The 19,015-nt window shown below is 42.6% G+C and overlaps 1 protein-coding gene across 8 annotated transcripts in view; it reads right to left on the bottom strand.

Annotated features, from left to right (window-relative positions):
* The window catches only part of USP49 (ubiquitin specific peptidase 49), a 90,309-nt gene that overhangs the window by 49,215 nt on the left and 22,079 nt on the right, over positions 1-19,015 (bottom strand). The window contains exon 1 of one of the 8 annotated variants that reach the window (XM_053246180.1): positions 8,933-8,957. The exons of 6 other annotated variants lie outside the window; for them this stretch is intronic. The gene's annotated coding sequence lies outside the window, so the exon portion shown is untranslated. Of the gene's footprint in view, positions 1-777; positions 801-8,932; positions 8,958-19,015 lie in introns of those variants that run through there. One more of the 8 variants, XM_053246182.1, reaches the window with a different exon arrangement.

The raw sequence follows: 19,015 nt of genomic DNA, 5'->3' as shown, positions 1-19,015 counted from the left end.
CACTGTTTTTGTTAAGCTGCAAATCTAAGCACCCATGCTTTGGTATGAAATGCCAAGTTAAAGAGAACTTATTTGCACAAATGTATTACTAGAATGCTGGCCAACTCTCCAGGGCATTATAATAATGTTAAACAAAACATGGCAGTCATCCTCTTACAATCTAATAATCTCAAACTATCAATAAAATTAACAGCATATTGTCTATTTTTGGAAATGTATTGTATTTCTTTTGTACACACAGTATACTTGCTTATACAGTTTATACAGTATACAGTATAAACTGCTCCAGTAACATGGCTACCTCCTCTCCTGATTACAGCAACATAGTTATTTTATAATAAACTATAATACATATATTTGTATGGGAGTAATAAAGAAGTAATCTCAGGGGCATTTGCAACTACATTGGAACCTACTGAGGTATGGGACTTTTAGCAGGAACAGAGATCAATTTAAAAGTTCTTATACATACAAGAAGACCAGTATTCTCTTCCAAACTCTCTTGATGACATACACTGTACAAACATGGCTTATATCAGTCAAATAAATGTAGTAAAATTTCATCTATTCTCAAGTACACTACTATTTCTTTTTCATGCTAATTTATATTCACCTGCACAAAATTCTTAAAAGGCAAATAACTAATCTCCCAAACTATCTCTGTATGGCACAACACAAATGCTTGGTTAAGAAAATAAAAATAAGCTTGCCAAAACACTTTTCTAATAATACTCTTTTTAAAAATTGTAAAATTCAAGCATTATTTAATTATCTTACCAGAAACAATGAATCAGCAGCAGCATTCTTAATACAAAAGCTATGGTATACCTAAGAGACATTTTGATATATAATCAATTATTATAGGATGCAGAGGCCACTCGATACAGTGCGGATTGTGATTAATTCAAAAGTTGTAAATTCAAAAGACATGACTGATTGCCTGCTAGGATTTTGTTGTTTTGTTCTCTAAACATTTTTAATTGTTTACTAGTATGTTAGGAAAAGGAGGGCTAAACATTTTCCAATGAAAATCCTTTTTATCTCATTAGGAAATATATTATTTGCTAAAATACAAAGCATGTACATAGTTGTCTCGCTCTTTTCTACACTTAATAAGCACACAGAATTACATCAGTGTTTTCTGCATCTATTTAGGAAATGTTGAATTCTTGAGAAAACTTGACTCCAATTCCTGATCTGAAGTTCTCATTGGCAATAAACAAAGAAACAAGAACCAGAGATGTTTTCCTTTAATTGCATTCAATCAGCAGGGCTCTGCTTTGCACAACTGATGTAGGCAGTTCATCAACAAAACTCTGAAGATGAATTGAAAGAACTGGTGTTCAGGTTTAACAGGACATCAGAAAAACATGGGGTTGTATCCTAGCTCAGCATTGCAGCCCTCTGTGGCTCCTGAAAATCCACTCCTGAGGGCTGGGGAGTTCTCTGGAGCAAAATGCGGTGGCACAGTGGGGCCTGCTGGGAGGGAGCGTTGGTGACAATTGCAAATGCAACTGCAACTTAGGATACAATCCATGGCCTTCTGAGAAAAATAACAGCGTTTCCTATTTCTAGGCTGGGGAAGGATCACTACTGCTTCAAAGTGCTTAACATGTTCTCTAGCTGGTTTAATTAATATCTTCTCTCACTAATGACTTCTTGGATGTTTTAAGAAACAAATATAACCTCACTCAGTAAGGTATACATTTCTGGGTATCTAGTCAAAAGAAAGGGAAAGCAACATTGAGCTTACCTATGAAGGGTTATTTTCCCCTGTGTCTGGAGCTCATCATTATGGGTTAAGTACGGAGCATGCTTGGAAGACAGGACTAACATTATTGCAGTTTTAACTTCCCGCCGCCAGGAGGCACCTAGACCCCAGTTCCAGGAGTGTAGTGAGGAGTGGCAGTAGTAAATACAGGAGAGAGCCTCCTAAACTTCTGAGAAAAAACAAGTATATACTGCTTGAGAGCAACAAGGGCAGAGAGGCTAGTGAGATGGAAGTACCATATGTAGAGAAGAAGGACTGAAAGCAGGGGGAAACTGTCAATAACCCCACGGAGCTGACCCCACCCACAAGCGGTTACCCATAGTACTATCCAATGGTTGTAAGAGAAGGTAACGTCCACATACATCCAGGTGGGCATGATAAGCTCCAGACACAGGGAAAAAGAACCTTTCACAGGTAAGACCAATGTTCCTTTCCCCCCTGTGCTGGGGCTCATCATTATGGGATATGCCCAAGCAGCTGGCATCTGAAACCCGCCTTTGGTGTGTGGAATGAAGAAATCTTATAGTGTCAAATGAAGGGAGTGATAGAAGACCAGGTAGCAGCTTTGCAAATGTCAGACAATGAAGCCTGGGCAGAGAAGGCCGCAATGGTTGCCATGCTACGCATAGAGTGAGCCATGATTCCCCCTGGTACCATGAGATTGTCTTGTATGTAATGCTGATGCACTCCCTGAACCAACGAACCAATGTGGCTTTCGATACTTTTTGATCTAGAGAGGAAGGCTGGAAACACACAAAATGGGAATCAGACTTGCAAAATTCTGTTGTGTGATGAAGATAGGTGTGCAGAGCCCTGCGTACATGCAGTTTATGCCAAGTTCTCTCTTTATTGTGGATGGACACTGGACAGAATGAGGAGAGGACGATGCCTTGGGAGCAGTGGAAAATCAAATTGACCTTGGGGATGGATGTGGGATCCATCTTCAGCACCACGGCCTCCGGCTGGAACAGGCACAATTCCTTGCAGGCTGATAGGGCTCCCAACTCCAAAACTCTGCAGGCCGATGTAATGGCCACCAGGAACAGTACCTTATCAGAGAGAAGGTTGAGATTGGTGTTTGACAGGAGCTCGAAGTGGGGTTGGGCCACTATGTTCAGGACCTTATACAGATTCCAGGATGGAAAACACTGGATAGGGGGAGGCCGTTCTTGGCCAATAAGGGGGCACCAGGATCAGGTGGGCCCGCTCTTGGACCATGTTAATGATGGCCGTCGGCAGAAAGGTGAAAAGGAGGGTCAGTTGGTGTTGTAGGCATTGATAGCTTCGGCCGCTGGAGAGTAGTATCTTAAGAAGCACAGGAGGTGATGATTCAGAGGAGAGGCAAAGAGATCCACTAGAGGCTTGGCTAGGTGTGCTGTGATCAGCTGGAAGACCTCTGGATGGAGGTCCCTTTCCGCCGGGCCCATTATCCTTTGACTGAGCCAGTCGGCTTGATTGTTCTCTGTCCCACTTAGGTGCTCTGATGTGATGGACAGTAAGCGAAGTACTGCCCACTGAAAGAGAAGGTCAGTTTCCTCTATCAGTGCTTGTGACCTTGTGCCCCTTCGTGGTGATGTTGTCTGTCCAGAGGAGCACATGCCATCCCTAAAGATGATGTTGGAATTCTAAAAGCACAAATCTTGCTGCTTTGAGTTTCAAGTAGTTTATGTTCCTGTTTGCGTCTGCCTGTGACCATGAGCCCTGGGCCAGAATGCCTAGGCAGTGAGCACCCCATCCCTTCGCACTGGTATCTGTGCTCACTGTGATCCATTGTGGAATGCTTAGTGGTAAGCCCTCGCTCATAGCCGGAGACATCCACCATTCGAAGGAGCTGCATACCTCCTTGGTCAGAATAACCTGTGTGAATGTACCTGCCATGATGTTGTCTTGATGTGGCAAGAGGAGCCACTGTAGAGGGCAGCAGTGCCACCTGCACCAGGGCATGCATTCCATGCACACTACCATAGCTCCCAACACTTGTGAGAGGAGCATGAGGTCCACAGTCTAGGATCATAGGAGTGGTTGAAGAAGAGACATGAGTTTGTTCCGCCATTCCTTGGGTAGAGAGACTGAGTCCTGGCTTGTGCTGAAAACTACCTCCAGGTGTTGAAGCGACAGGTGGCTTTTTTCTTTGTTCACTATAAAAACTATGGTCTCCAAGGCTCTGAAATAAGTGGTGAACTGCCCTCTTGGCTTGTTGGAGAGGAGATCGGATGAGGAGGTAGTCTAAAAACGGGTAAATATGCACCTCCTGAAGGCGTAGTATGCGATCAATGTGATCATGATTTTCGTGAATACCATGAGCTAGGCCAAAGGACACTGTATTGAAAATGTTGCCCATTGTAGACAAAGAGTCGGTACCTCCTGTACAAGGGGCAGATGGGCACGTGCAGGTATGCTTTTGATAGATCCACTGATGCCAGGAAGTCATAAGGTCAGATGGCCTCCTTGATGGAATGGAGGAATTCCATCCTGAATTTCTTCTTCCTGACAAACTTGTTCAGGCATTTCAGGTCTAGGACCGCCCTCCAGGATCTGTCTTTTTTCGGGACCAGAAACAACAGTGAGTAGATGCCAGAACATTCTTCTGTGTAGGGTACCTGCTCGGTCGCCTGAATCTGAATAGGATGATGTATGGCCTCGTTCATCAGTTGATGTTTGGATGCTCTGGTGGATCAAGGAGCGACCACGAAGGAGCCGGTGGGGTGGTCATAAAGTCTATGGCGTAACCAAAGGAGTTTATGTCTATCACCCATTGGTCTTGGCTGGTAGACATCCAGGTGGAGGCGAAAAGGTGTAGTCTGCCCCCGACCTGACCAGCATCATTATTTTCTGCTCTGTTGGAAGTTAGATGAAGGTCCTTGGAAGGCTTGGGACCTGCCTTGGCCTCTAAAGCACTGCCTCCAATGAGGTTTTTATTTTATTTATTTATTGTTGCATTTATATACCGCCTTTCGTTAAAAGACAACCCCAAGGCGGTTTACCAAAGTTAAAAACATACAATAAAAAGGTAATAAAATACAACAGATAAAAACACACAGAAGCAGCAGTAAAAACGATTATGTAAAAGCCTGGGTAAAAAGCCAAGTTTTAACAAGCTTTCTAAAAGCCGTGATGGAGTCCGAGGAGCGAATGGCCACTGGGAGAGCATTCCAAAGTCTGGGAGCAGCAACAGAGAAGGCCCTGTCCCGAGTGCACGACAGCCGGGCCTCTCTCATTGTCGGCAACCGGAGCAGGGCCCCCACAGATGTCCTCATCAAGTGGGCAGCAACCCTTGGGAGCAGGCGGTCCCTCAAATACCCCGGGCCCAAACCGTTAAGGGCTTTAAAGGTCAAAACCAGCACCTTGAATTGGACCTGGAAACGAACCGGCAGACAGTGCAGCTCTTTCAGAATGCGGGTGATGTGCTCCCAACGGGCAGCTCCGGATAAAACCCTCGCTGCCGCGTTTTGCACTAGCTGCAGTTTCCGGATATTCTTCAAGGGCAGCCCCACGTAGAGCGCGTTACAGTAATCCAGCCGCGACGTGACTAAGGCATGGGTAACCGTGGCCAGATCTGCCTTCTCGAGCAACGGATGCAGCTGGCGCACTAGTCGAAGCCGTGCAAAGGCACCCCTGGCCACCGCCTCCACCTGACCTTCCAAAAGCAGAGCCAGGTCCAGTAGTACCCCCAAGCTGCGTACTGTTCCTCTGCAACTGGATGTGTGGAATTCCCTCCCTTGGGAGAGGAAGGAGCCTTGGTACTGCCTGAAGGGGCAAAAGGAAGAGGAGAACATCGAAGTCTGTGTAGAGTTGCAAAACGGTCTGTGTGAGTCCCTGCACATCAAAGGCATGGCTTTCTTTTTATCTCTGGTCTCTACTAATATGGGGTTCTACACTGGGCCAAACAGGTCTGATCCAGTAAAGGGAGATGCTGTGAATGTCATCTTGGGCTTGGGGTCTACTTGCCATGATCTTAGCCAGAGAGATCTGCGCACAGCCACCCTGGTAGCCATGGACCTGGAGGCCTGCTGCAGGCAGTCTAGGCTAGAGTCCACCATTAGGGCTGCTGCCTTGACTAGTTTATTAATGCCTTGGCAAAGCTTGACATTTTCAGGAGGGACTAGGGCTATGAGCTCCCTGGCCCATAAGACTGAAACCCAGGCAAAGACAGAGTTGGTAGTGGCGACTTTGATGACTGTTGCCAATGCCTTGTGTGCCTTCTTAAAGTCTGAGTCACACTTCCTGTCCTCAGGAGATCTTAACTGATCGTGCCCTTCAGTAGTTAGAATCACCCCTGAAACCATCTGAGTGACCAGGGCATCAATTCACGGTACCACCAGGAGGGAAGGGAATAGTGGGGCAGAGAATAGTGTTTTCTGGGATAGCTGCCTACTGGCCTAGAGAAGGCTGGTTGCTGTCATTCTGCCAGCATGACCTTATGAAAGGGACCATGGGAGATGGGGAGTCGGCAGTGGGAAATACATTTTGATACAGATTGGTAGCCTCTTGTCTGATTCTGCCAGGGCCACATCATTGATGGTTCTTTTAGCTTTTGCTAATAGAATATCAAAATCAGAGGACGAAAAAAGGTGAGCAGATATTGTAGATGGCTGAGCTACCTCCTCCCTCAATAGTTCCCCTACTTCCTTGTCAGACTCATCTGAATGTGTGTGGGGGGTGGGCAGGGGGTGGATCAGTGTTGGACTCTGGTTTCGATGTTGGTTCGACAGGCCGGTAGCGGGAGAGGCACTATAGGCAGGCTAGGTTGAGGTAGAGGTGGTGCAGGGTTGGGTAAATTGGATGCAAAAGGATTGGATGGAAGAGGAATAATGATGTGCTTTCCTTTTATGTTTGGCCCCCAATTTTTGTTGTAGGAAAAGGCTAAGCTCAGATGGTGGAATAGCTTCCCTACGTGGACTAGAGTCAGGAGAGAAAGATGACAATCATTTTCTGGGTAGTCTGGGTCTCATGGGTAAAGTGGGTGCCCCTGGGTCTTGAGGTGGCATTGCAGGTGGCAAATTTAAGGCACTGCGCAAGGCTGAGCCACCGTCCCCCATAAACAGTCTTAACCAATCGGCTACATCAGGTGGCACAGTCAATATCGGCCCTGGAACAGGGTTCGCGGCATAACTTACTGGGATCTGTGGTTTGCCACTTGGGCCTGCTGGTCGAGTGTTCAGTGGCATTCTCGAAAAAGCTTCCGTAGGTGGAGCTGAGTTTTGGTCATCCACAGGCTGATTTGATTTGTTTGGCTCAGTTGGAGTTGGGGCCAAGCCATCATTTCCCATGAGTGTTGGATTTCGGTGCGGGGCACAGCATGGACCAGCCTGTTTCCCCTCGACACCAATCACCCCAGAGGTGATGTTACCAGATGCCAGGGAATTGCTCACAGGCCCTGACTGTCCAGCCCCTTTTTGCCACTCGGCACCGCTTTTCAGGCATGGTTTAGTGCAACTGCATACATCTTTAATGATAAGATGTTCACTAAGGCACAGGGAAGCAGGTGATCTTTTCTTTTTCGGCGGCTGAGCGTCCTCCTTAAGGTGGTTGGACTTTTTACAAACTCGCAGATATTTGCCTCCATGATGGGAGGGGGACTGGGGAGAGCGATTTTGCCCTAACGGGCTGCAGGGGAGTGGGCTTTGTATTCACGGGGGGACCTTCAGAAAGGAACCCCCCAAGAGATCTTCGGCTTGTGCTCTTTCCATGAGTGGAGGAATGGAAAACCAAAAGTAAAAGACTCAAAGGGCTAAGCCAAATTGGTCAAATTAGAAAAGAAAAAAGATTTTTCGGGGGAATTTTTCCAATTTAAAAATGGGCCTAGGTTACTCCTTTCCTGCCCTGGCACAATCTAAGGGGAACGGGGGGTGTGGGGGGGGAAGAGACAGGAGCAGAAGAAAAGAAAATATAAGACCTGAAGGCCTAAATTTAAAAGAGCTCTCTCCGTATGCTGCGTTCCGAGTGAAGACAGGACTGGAACTGGAGTCTAGCTGCCTCCTGGTGGCAGGAAGTTAAAACTACAATGATGTCTGTTCTGTCTTCCGAGAATGCTCCATACTTAACCCATAATGATGAGCTCCAGCACGGGTGGGGTGTGTATCTGGCTTCAGAGGTAAATGGTCAGTTTAAATTCTGATTCAGAGGTAGTGCCTCTGATGTGATTTTGTTATCATAGATGGAGGGTATTAGAATTCATTGATAATTCATTTGTTAATGGCAATGAGTAAACTAGGAGAACTGACTCGAAGGCAAAAAAAGAAGGGCAATACAGCAGACCCTCGTTATCTGCTGTTTCGCAGATTGCAGTTTGCTGTATTCATGGATGGGTCTTAGAGACTCGGTTTCTTTATCTGCAGCAGGAAACATAGGTGAATTTCACCTATCTGTGGCTCCCGAGGGGCCAGAAGTCATTTCTGGCGTCATTTCCAGCTGCCATTTTGAAGCACAGAAGCCATTTTGTGACTTTTAAAAAATAAATTGGCTAATATTCACTAAAAATTGGAATGACTTTGCGGGGGCTTGCTGGAGACCTGGAGAACAAGGTACTGTGCTTTATTCCTGTTATTTCTGCTCCCTCCCTGCTCTTTTGGCCCTTAAAAAAAAACCCTCAAGGAACCTAACCCCTGGATTCCCATAGTGGTAAGCTTTCTTTATTCATGGTTTCGTATTGACGCTTATTGGCGAGAAGTGAACCCCCACAAATAAAAAGGGCCTTCTGTATCTGCTTTTCATAGTAACCAATGCAATGACGGTAGGCTATCTGTTCAAGAGATATTAAGAGTACTTCTCCCTTCCAAATGTGGAAAAAGTAACATTGGAGAAGAGCATACAATTGGTCTGAATTCAATTTGCAATTCTTTTTATTTGATTTCTGTGAACATGGTTTAAATAAAGAAGAAATCAGAAACATTCAGTCTAATAAACTGTTAAATGTGATGGGGGAAATCTCAACTCTGCGAGATTAGTAAATTGCACTGACTGATATCTGTGGAGTTTCGATGAACATACGTATCTCAAACAATAAATCTTCATTCTCTCATGCTACATTATCCTGTTTAGGAAAACCTCCCTCCTGTAAATTAAACTAGGAAACACGAATCAAAGACTGCATACAAATGTACATTAGTGGAGCAGTAGAACAACTCTGGGAGCACACTCAGCATTTTTCTCAAAACATACCTGTTTTCCTCTCAGCAGTTAAGCTTGGAGAAAACTGATTCTGCCAGCATGCAGCAGAAGCCAAATGTACACAATGCTGATTGGTTGGCACCTGTGACTTCACAATCCACCCCCCCTCCAGAGAAATTTTGCTACTTGTTCAACACTGATTATGCATTTAAAAACAAAAAATTAAGACAGAGGGTGGGGCAAGGGACAAGACTGATACCTCAATTGGCACTAAATATATATATATATATATATATATATATATATATATATATATATAAATAAATCTATTGTATTCATACTGAACTGCTCATATGATATTAGAATAAAAGTTTATTATTTTAAAATGGCATTGGAATTGTAGGAAAGTATATATTGTGAGATGTGGGCTCATAATGCAAGAGGAAAAAGCAGAACTTAGTAGGTGCTGTGTACATTCCTTCTAGATTCTTACAAGGCAGCAATTTTTGTCTGTTATACTTCCCCAAAAGCGTATGCTGTAAATCTGATTCATCTTTTGGAGGTCACAATGTTCTTTTGTGCTTGCTGTTATAGACTAACGTGGTTACCCTTATGAAATTTGTCTCCTTTTTCATGCCACACCTGTCTCAAAGCAAAACGGAAAACTTGAGAAATGTATTAACTTGTCCAATGTTCAGGTACATCTCCTTCAACTGAAGGGGTAGCTGCAAGGAAAAAATTAAGAACAAGCATACACACCGCTTGATAGGCTTGATCCAATGACTAATTAACCCACAACTAACAGTTTTATAAACTTATTTATTGGATGAAATCAGTTCATCAGTATTATTACAATTCTGGGGTTTGATGATATTATCACAGGAGTTTCATTAAAAATTGTGGACAGAAACTGCAATTGGTACAAAATGTGGCAGCCAGGTTGGTCTCCGGGGCAAGCCAAAGAGACCACCACATTACTCTTATTTTAAAAGCATTACACTGGCTGCCAATATGCTTCCAGGCAAAATATAAAGTATGCTTTGGTAGTTTGTTGGTTCAATTAAAAAATCTTGTCCAATTAAAAAAAAATAAAAAAATCTTGTCCGAAATGGCTTGGGCCCAGGGTATTTAAAAGAGCATCTTGTGCTTCAGGACCCCCACCGCTTATTAAGTTCTTCGGGAGAGCTCTGCTTGTGGCTGCCCCCAGCTCATCTAGTGGTGACGTAGGGTTGGGCCTTTTCTATAGCAACCCAGAGGCTCTAAAATGAATACCCGGTTGTTATAAGAGCTTCCCCATCTCTAGCAGGTTTTAAAAGAGTGCTCAAGATGCATTTGTTCCATCAAGCCTTCTATTAGCTGCAAGTTGGTTTTTATGGTTGCTATTATTTCTGTTTAACTGGTTGTTTTTAACTGTTTTAATGTTTGGTTTTTAATTCTGGTGTTTTTATTCGTAAACTGCCATGAGACATTTGTATGAGATGGTTTATAAATGTAATAAATAAAATAAAAACAATTAAATGGTAATTTCAAGATATATTTTCACCCAAGTTTAAAACAAATCATCTCAATAATTCTCTTAAAGCCAATACAAAAATGAAAGTGAGTGAATACATGCAAAAATCCAGAAGGTTTTGCCACTGAAATGACCTCTCTTAACTCCTGAATATTAGGCGCACAAGAATGTCTTCACATAAATAATTTTTCTGAGGGATCACAGAGCCTAATGCCCAAACCACCATGACTATTTTGTTCAGAAATCTGCTTTTGTCATTCATGAAACTGCATCAGGAGTTTACCATAATGTTCAGCCTATTTTCATGTAACTGACCTAACAGTCACATTCATCAGTAAAGAGAAAGCCCATCACTTACCAAATTTTAGATTTACCTCCAGAAGGCTATATCTTATCCAACATCCATAACAATTATGAAATTATCGGTGTGCTTTTCTCAAATAAAGGTACATTTTACTCAACAAATCCACTGCTTTGCACATAACCCACCTTTCAGACATAATACAAAAGACGACGTTAGTGATGTGTGTACAGAATAGAAGATCAGGCTTTAAAACAGAAAAGAGTTATACAATAGAACTCCAGTTCCCTTTTCAAAAGAAGTTGTTCACATTTAAAAAATAAATAAAAATCACACAGTACAGTAATCTCTCATCTGCTGGGAGTAACAAGAGTATATTTGCAATTTTACACAGGACAACAGAGAGTTTGCTACTGCTTCTGTATTACTACTACTTAGTTACATAATGTTATGGTGCTGCAGAATCGTGCTCTCTCTTCAAGCCTTAGAGAAAATCTCAGATACGCATGACTTTGGCTCAGACTAGATGCAGAGCCATGTTTTATACCACGACCCTTTGTTTAACACTGGGTGGTACTCAGCCAGTTCCAGAGCTCAACTGGAAGTTGTGTGTCTGTGTCTGTATGTGTATGCGTGCATGAGAGAGAAATGAATGTGCAGGAAGCAGGTGCTTGCCTTCAAGGTAGGAATCCCCAAGTTTAACTCAGGCAATAGAGAACCAGTCCCTCTGCTCAGCTCCTGCTGCATAGGTGGAATGCATACAGGCAGCATGCACATGGGTGTATGACCTCCACTGCTTGCCTTAAGGCTAAACCTTATACTGGAGTCCACTGCTTGCCTTAGGGCTAAACCTTATACTGGATGTGTCACCTGCCTTGATGTGCTTCACTTTTCTTTACTAAATAGTAGTTTTGCAGGCCCCAGATCAAGACCACAGCATAGATGGAGGGAGTTAAACCCTTTGCCCCCACAGTAGTCCTGATCTGGATTGCCTCCCCTGCACCCCAACAGCAGCTGTTTAGTAAAACAAGTTAAGCACACCAGGGCCAAGATGTGTTTAACTAACATGATGTTTAGCTCTTAAAACACAAAGTTTCCCAGGATTCAGGGGCATAGCTAGGTGAGAGGGGGCCCATGTTCATCCCTCTCTCTGGCGGATCCCCAGAGTGAGGAAGATAGTGAAGAAAATAGGGAGGGATGGAGCTGGAGGGCCCTCAGGAGCTGGGGGCCCGTGTTCTTTGAACTCTTTCGCTCAATTATAGCTACGCCTCTGCCAGGATTGAAGTAAGCAGGCAGTTTGGGAGCAGAGGTAAGGGGGGAAACTAGACCAGGGGATATATGACTATTCTACTCAAGACTTATTTGCCAAGCTGATGTAAGATACTCACACATCATCAGTAATTAGGGAATCACACAGCTACCATCAGTTCTCAAGACGAAACCTGTAATCCTATGCACACTTATTCGAGAGCATTGTTCCCTGTAACAGAGATTTCCAGATGATGTTGACTACAATTCCCCTCATCCTCATCTGCAATGGCCTTTGGCTTGAGATGATGGGAATTACAGTCAACAACATCTAGGAATTCCTGCTACAGGGAACACTGCTCAGGAGTTAGCCCCACTGAAAAAACCCAGGCTTATTTCTGAATAAAAATAGAGAGGATTCGCCTATAAGTCTTTTAAGGGAGTATGTCCACTTGACAGTACACAAATATTCAAATCTTTATTGTTATGGTCATTTGACCAGCAAAACACAAAGTACAAAAACTTTACATAAAAGCAAACTTGCTCAAATAAGTAATAAACTATTAAAACATAAAACAGAGCCATAACGTCCAAGTTCATCCATTACATAAAACAGAGGGCTCCATGCATTATAATATGACAGTATACTACCATTGGTGGTTTTAATACTGTGTGTGTGCGCGTGCGTGTGTGCACGCGCATGTGCACGAGCAACGCAAACGTACAACTCCCACAATGTATTCTTCTGCAACCATACACACAAATACCATTAGTTCCATTCTCTTACCTTTGCTGGCATTCAGTCATCTACATGAGGCCAAGATTAACTCTTTGATTAGTGGAGCTCTGCTAAATAATTCACTTTTAAGTTAATAAAACTTGTTTGCAACTATGCATAACTATGTGTTGTGCATTTATAAAGAACCCCACAAAAAAGCAGCCCAAGGTACTTCCACAGGGGGAAAAAAAATACCTGTAAACGCTCAGTATGCAAGAGTATCAGTCTAGATTTTAAATTTGAAGTAGACAGGCCATGTCAAACCTCCACAGTCAATGAATTCAAAATTCAAGAGGTGCCATATCAGCTGGAAAAGCATGGGATTTCAAGGACTTCAATATAAAGTGGAAAGTTGTCAGAAAGTCAGTAGTGCAAAACTATATGCATGGCGCCAGAGGGAAGCCATGCATATAGGGCTGCAGAGCGTGAGGAACAATGAAGAAAAAGAAAGGAGTGCCAAGCGGCTAGGTAACTTCTTAGTAGCAGTACAATGATTAAAAATGTAAGGCAATCATTACAAAGGACAAGCAATAATCTAATATCAGAATTCCTCCCAGGAGGAGAAGAGCTCACACAAGGATCTGCTGCCCCTACCACCCAAACCCTCAGCTGGATAGCTCCCAGCATGCAGCAGGCCTTGGGTTTGGCTTTCCTCCCTGGCCACCTCCAAAGGCCAGTCTGGAGTGAAAAGATGTGTTTCTCCCCCCTCCCTCTGATGCCATTTGAAATTATGAAAATCTCCATATACAAAACTAGCATTATAAATGTATCTGATAACTAATAACTAATACATATTCCTTTGATGTTGAGTGTCAGTTTTTTCTAGCAAACTGTCTCAGAGAATAAACATATTCCTCTGTCACAGGCTTCATGAGAGAACTTGGAAGTCAGGTGAGTGAGTGAGTGAGTGAGTGTGTGTGTGTGTGTGTGTGTGTGTGTGTGTGTGTAATAGGTAACAAAGCATCTTGTTTTCTCAAAAGTCCCACAGATTTTAATAGACCTGACAAGCATTCATTTCCCAGATGATTAAATAGAAGAACAAACTGACAAGACACTAGTTAAATGCATATAAACTCTGGAACATTTAAAATATAATAAATAATGCTAAAAATCTGGATATTTCTTGTTAAGAAGGTACAGTTCCTGAATACACCTGATCTGATGCCTATCCAGACTGACCTATTATGAAAATCTTCAGCTAGCCAAAGAGTAGCACGTAAAAAGAAGTCAACTTATTCTAATGGACTGTTGTTCAGCAGTCAATGAGATATGGTTGTACTCAATGATCTATAAACTTGATATAAACTTCCCTACCAAAGTGAGCAGCCTTTCTATATAACTTGATTAGTCTGAAAAACAAGAATAATTTCTAACCACATTACTTTAGAATTCACCCCTGAAGTAAATGTAACTCCAGAGCATTGTCTAACCTATTCATGCCAAGTTTATGATAGGAAGGGATGCTTTAATGCATTTCCCTTTTCTGAAATGAAAGAATATTTTGAGATTCTATTGAAATAGGAATAGAGAATCTATAGGGGTCACAGCTGCTGATCCTTTGCAGAAGCCTTGGGAACAAAGCACTAGTGGAACCGAAATGCAAACCAGATTCCTTTCTCAAAATCACGCATTTAGCATTTCTGATCACATGTCATTTCTCAAGACATCCGTATGCTCATTTAGAGTTTAGCAAGAAAGATTTCCAACCACTGACCTTTTATTTGTTGTAAAGAAAAAATCTTCAAACATATATTATGTCATTTTCTTTACACAGCATGAATTGTTTGCAAATGAAATTGTAGCTGTAGCACAGTAATTCTCAGATCTAATGCCACCCACTGAAACAAACTGGGATAATATGTTTGCAAGGCAACACTTCTGGGTCAAATATTCTACAGGATGAGAAAATATATTCATATTCACCATTTGTTAAAACTGCTCAGCTGCTACCCTATCAAGTCATAAAAGGGAGAACACAGCTGTGGCCCCAAATTTCTTGATCCTGTCTCCCAGAGGACAGACTAAATGGATTGAAATAAATGCTGTGAATCCTCTCCCATCTCCAAAGTAGTCACCGAAGTGATTTGCCATGATAACATTGTATTTCTTTTTTGTGGTCAACTGTTCAGTATATCAAAACTTTCACTGATCAGTGAAAGGAAAAGTGGCACATTTTTCTAGACTGCTTTGCTTCTCAGTTCATCATACAATAATGTGACTACAATTTATCACTATACAACAGTGGTTTCAAACTGTATTCTCCTGGTGGAACCCCAGGGCTCCTCAGCTTATTACAGATTCTTCAGTGAGAAGACTGGTAATGAAGGATAAGTTCCACTGAAATAAGGTTTGTCCAACATTTCTCATAGTGTCCTGCAATGCATGGCCACAGGGGGGTGGGGAATGTTGGTTGTGTTCTAGAGCGCACCTTCAGTTCCTCTGAGGATGGGCGAGGGCCCAGAAGGTCTCACAAGTGCCCCTCACTGTTCCCTCTAAGGCGTGTGCACGCTCACAAGTTTTCTGATGTCCATTCAGTTAATTTTAGATCCCGCTCAGGTTGAATTAGGAAGGCCCCACTCCAAATGCATGTGCGCACAAAGTGCCTTGATATTGTCACAAATCACAGCACATCCCTTGCACCTTTAACAGGGAGGAGAGCAGGTCCATACCTGCTCCTCTGCTGCTCTCCACCACAGGAAGTTCAGCAGCACTCCTGCCAGATATCATCATGCATCAGCGGGACATCTATCAGCTGCTGGCATGCACATGGCCACCATGCATGCACAGAGGCCATGTGTGTGCCAGCATCGCGTGAGGGCATCTGAGAGACGCCCTGCCGGTGCATGATAGCAGCTGGAAGGCGTGCTGCTGAACTTCCTGTAGCAACAAGCGGCAGAGGAGCAGGTATGGACCTGTTCTCCTCCCTGTTAAAGGTGTGGGGGATGTGCAGAGATTTGCTACTCAAATCACCTTGCATGCACATTCCTAGCATGGGGGGGGGGCGGGGAGGGGACAGCTTATTTAACACACATAAAATCATATTGTTGGTTCCAGATCTTGGTGGCAAGTCTGACTTCCAGTGTGGGTGGGTGGGGGGGGATATGGTGACATTGGTCATATCATTCGAACCCACCAATGTTGGCATTCAACTGAACCTAATGTATATGGAAAGGTGCTTCAAAGCATTCATAATCCTTACAAAAGGACCTAACAATATTGTTTAGGTTCAAATGAATGTTGCCGTACAATAGCTACCATGTCAATATTCCTATTTTTCCGCAATATTGTATATGGAAATAATTACAGCTCAGAACACTATGCAACAAGTACCTCTGCCAAGGGAAGGGGTGGGGAAAGAAACTAACAAGTTGTTCTAGTAAGAACTAATCTGCTTATTTTCCTTTTACTATCCCTACAAATGTACCAAATTTGGTCTAAATCGGTTCCCACTTGCACCTCAAACAGTGTTCTCTCTAATTTTTTTCATCTCTGTACAGAATGAGTTTTGTTCTAGGTGGCAGTATCAAGGGGGTGTGTGCACACATGCACACGTCCACCATCTTGAATCAGGGTGGATGGCATCAACAAACTACACTGTTGAGGTGTCCCTACAACTATACCTGATTTGCTTCATATTGGTCCAGGCACTGTGAAGTTGATAGGGACATGAACACACACACAGACACAGATAATGCAGAGTGATCTCATAAGCCTACTGGAAAGTAGGCTAAAAATAGTTGCATAAATGTTGCCATTGCTGTTCCTAAGTTAAGTCCTAAACAGGCACCCAAAAATTTGCTTACCACCATTGCCATGGTGAGTGTGCCCTCCACTCTAGTAAGCATGAAGCTGATCACAACAGGGACAAATCTCCCTCCTTGAGTTGAGAGACTGGAAGGTGGGTGGGTATGGGCTCATCCTCTGTTGTCCAGTGTGACTTCAGAGAAAAGATCCTGTTCCTCCATCTTTGGAGGAGATATAAGGTCCACAGTAAGCACACAGTAAGCACAAAGAACTGTCGGGCAACCAAGGCTAAAATGTGTGGGCCCTAGTCTTAAACATAACTCAGTCTCACACTGTGGAATGGAACATGCTTCCTAATAAGTATAGTCTAAAGAACCCTACCGTGGCTGCTTGATTAAAAATATTTCAACACTTGCATAAAGCATGGTCTGAAGGCGTACAGTGCAATTATACTGCTGAAGCAAAGTGGGTCTAGGCATCATCAGAAGAGTTGTCACCTTATTCCCAGGCCCTGCTCCTGTGCCTGTACAGCAGCCCAGCATATAAGCACATGAAACATTTCCAATTGCTTTATCTCCATGCCAGGAAAAACCTTCACCTGCTTACTTCCTACATATGTCAGGTCAAGTTGCTGCTAAAAGGCAAAGGAGCAGAGCCAGGGAAATGGTAGGCAACCCTAAGAGAGATGCCATACTGAAAAAGATGGATGTATCAAAGCAAGAAACATATGACATGGAAATAAGACACAATTAAAGAAGAAAAGGGGTTTCTGGTTTTTTGTGGGGGGGGTTAAAAAGAGGGGGCTAACCTTTTTTTTAAAGCAACAAAAGTGACCCCAGCTTTATAATGTTTTCCAACATTATTGCACAGGGATTTACCATATAAAGATTAAGTTATTGGGGGAAGGAGTGGATGGAAGCAACATAAGTGTGCTTTTTGTGGGGGGAAATCACACAAACACATTGCCTGAATCTAGAAACTTTATCAACATTACTGTGAATTATCTCTTATTAAAGAAGGTTAAACTCAGATTTCATATTCAGAAATCATATTAATGAATTTGATTCAACCACAAAAACAAAAGCTTTCCACCTCGGTCACAGCAACATTTCCATTATCAACTGTGAAGTTAAATCGTGCAGTTCAGAACAACAGTAAATATTAATATACCACTTTTCAACAAACATTTCCAAAGCAGTTTACATAGAGAAAAAACAAATAAATAAGATGGCTTAAATAACAAATAAATAAGATGGCCAGAAGACGCAATACCCTATTTTCCAATTGCTTACCAAAGGCCACCCAAAAAACACACTCTGTTTTAAAGGAGGGTAGTAGCATTGTGCAATAGATGTAAAACAGCAAGTGCTGACATAAGATTTAACTTTCTAGATCAATCATCATTAACCCTTTTTGTCCTGTATTTAAAAGTCACCAGTTTCAAGCATGCTTTGTATACAACATGCTGCTATAGTTCCATAACACCATTTTGCATCATTTCAAATATATATTTTCACTCCTCCCCTCCCCAAACACGAAGATTTAACATTAACTGTAATAAGACCTGGGGCTGGGGGGTGGGGGGCTGGTCTGTAAGCAAGCCAGAAACAAATTAAGCAGACTGCAAATCAAGGACAAGTGGTGGCCTGAACCGTTAATTTTGTTGTGTACAGCAGCTTAAAGCAAAAACACAGGGTTTCTGTTTCCCCCATCCGCCCCGCTTGATCTTTTCCACCAGAAAGTACTACAACATCTGTTAAACCAGGTTAACAGATGAGTAAAAGTACCAACTATAGTTCTGGCAAGAAAACGTGGTTTTCATATACTTTTACAATATCAATGGACCACATAGATTGCCTCTTTCAGAAAATGTGGTTACAGGTGGGATATGAATATGTTGAATTAAAAAAAATGCGAGTAACATGCAACAAAGTAGATGTGTCCACAAACAACACATTTTCTTTGCTCCATGTTATTATATGTAATGAGTGAAAAATTCATTCCCTGTATGAATCTGTATGAACTATTAAAAACAGCAATTTTAATTGTAATTATTTTAAACAGATACACCACTGAAGACTTTCAAGATACTTGCATAATTTTAGGGCATTTTTGCATCAGCAGTGTTCTGAATCTTCTGCATGCTTGGGAATGCAAGAAAGCATTATTCTTGAGCAGGAAGAACCACAGTTCCTGTCCACTGATGTGGTTTCTGCTTTCTACCCTAGCCCATTTGCAGTACAGACAGAAACACATTGGAATCACAACATAGTAGCAGACTGACAACTAAATGCACTTTGAAGTGGATCTATTACCAGTTCTATCCTCCTCTTTCGGCTAGAGCAGCAATAAAACTTTAAACTGTGTTTGCTAAATAAGAACCTTCACTACTAAGAAAAGTATGATCTTGTCACAAAAACCCTTGCTCTAAGATCTGTCCACCATGTTAGATAGCTAAAGTTTATTTGAAGTTTTATCTCTACATTCTAAACACAGACACTACCATTGCATCTCCGTTTTAAAATCAAGCAAGAAAAAGGTCAATTTAGA

Source organism: Hemicordylus capensis, chromosome 4 (assembly GCF_027244095.1).
Source record: "Hemicordylus capensis ecotype Gifberg chromosome 4, rHemCap1.1.pri, whole genome shotgun sequence".
NCBI classification, from domain to species: Eukaryota; Metazoa; Chordata; class Lepidosauria; order Squamata; family Cordylidae; genus Hemicordylus; species Hemicordylus capensis.
The sequence above is the reverse complement of the archived record's forward strand: the minus strand, read 5'-3'. Positions and strand labels throughout refer to the sequence as shown.